This window comes from Nematolebias whitei, chromosome 8 (assembly GCF_014905685.2).
Source record: "Nematolebias whitei isolate Nwh7 chromosome 8, NemWhi1, whole genome shotgun sequence".
Taxonomy (NCBI): domain Eukaryota; kingdom Metazoa; phylum Chordata; class Actinopteri; order Cyprinodontiformes; family Rivulidae; genus Nematolebias; species Nematolebias whitei.
In genome coordinates this window covers 2,419,760-2,421,331 of record NC_056505.1, presented here as the reverse complement: position 1 = coordinate 2,421,331, position 1,572 = coordinate 2,419,760, and the positions used below count along the sequence as shown (strand labels likewise).

Sequence of the window (1,572 nt, the reverse complement as noted above, 5' to 3'; positions counted from 1 at the left end):
TTCAAACAGGAAATGGTTTTATTAAAAAACTTTAAAAACAGGAAATGATTTTATTTAAAAAAACCTTTCAAACAGTAAATGGTTTTATTAAAAAACTTTAAAAACAGGAAATGGTTTTATTAAAAAAAACAAACTTTCAAACAGGAAATGGTTTTATTAAAAAACTTTAAAAACAGGAAATGTTTTTATTAAAAAAAAACTTTCAAACAGGAAATGGTTTTATTCCGGTTCTGAACTGAATCAGACATTCTGAACGCCGAAGCTCCAGTTTGACATTTAAAGGCGAGTTATGTGAGAAAACCAACGAAGACGGTCAAGAAACCAAAACCACGGCGATGTTCACGTTAGTCAGAACATCAGAAGAGATTCATGGTGTTCATCTGGACCTGCTGGTTCCTCTCGGTCAACGCCTAGTTTTATTCCTAAATCATGTTTTGATTAAAAAGGAAATGAGATTTCACCTCACCGGATGTTGCTTTCGGAATAGTTTAATAAATTATCAGGGAATAAAATAAATTATGGAAACAGTGAAATTATGCCTCTAAGTAAACTGGCGATGACTCCGTTACCTCATGTTTTAAATAGACTCCTAGTGGATTTTCACGTTAGGTTTTATTTTTGCAAGTTTCAGCTTTTTCTGCTGTTTCAGCTACTTTGTAACTGTTTTATGCTAATTTTAGCTTTTTCCACTAATTCCAACTTTTTCAGCCTAAATCAGCAAACATGTTCTTTTTCCACTTATTTCTAGTATTTTGAGCTTATTTCTGCTTTTTAGCTACTTTTCAGCTGTTTTTGCTTATTTCAGCTTATTTCAGATAATTTTCTTTTTTTTGTGCCTGTTTCTGCTTCTTTCAGCCTAACTGGGCAAACTTGTGTTGTTTCTGCTTTCTTCTGCTAATTTAAGCTTGTTCTTCGATTTCAGCTACATTTCAGCATGTTTTAGCTAATTTCAGCTGTTTCTCAGCAAGTTCTTTTGCTGCCTGTTGTTCTGTCTGTACAGCACTTTGGTTGGCCTCGTCGCTGTTTTAAGTGCTCTATAAATAAAATGGTATGGTAAAAAGCATCTACACTGCATTTTCACTGGAAATGCAATTTCTCTCTTTTAGATGTGTCCTCCCAAAGTTTCTTTATCAGCCTCTCCCAGTATAAAGTGTCCAGCCCACTCTTTACAAATAAATAGTGTATAAACACACACACATAAGTTAATATTGAATTTTATTGCTCATTTTAACATGTTAGGATAAAACTATCAAACTAAACGCTCCTCTAGAGAATGGAGTTTTAATCTCCCACATATTAAACTTTATTAAAATGCAGCACAATCAAGAAATTTTTGGATGTGGTCACATAATTATGACGGATATATCCCGTTTTGGAGAAACGTTTAAAAACTTTGTGCCATCCACAAACTCTAAAAGATTTCAAACTGTCAACTAAAGACGTACTGAAGGAGGCATCGTTAAAACATCTCACGAGAAGTTGTTGGAAGAATCGTCCTAAACGTTTATGGAACATCTTGTATGTAGATGGACAGAAGCAGGGATATATATATATATATATGTATATATGTAT

The 1,572-nt window shown here is 33.3% G+C and overlaps 1 protein-coding gene across 1 annotated transcript in view; it reads right to left on the bottom strand.

Moving 5' to 3' along the window:
* The window catches only part of LOC119412976 (docking protein 2-like), a 19,940-nt gene that overhangs the window by 2,314 nt on the left and 16,054 nt on the right, over positions 1-1,572 (bottom strand). The gene's annotated exons all lie outside the window — the stretch shown is intronic.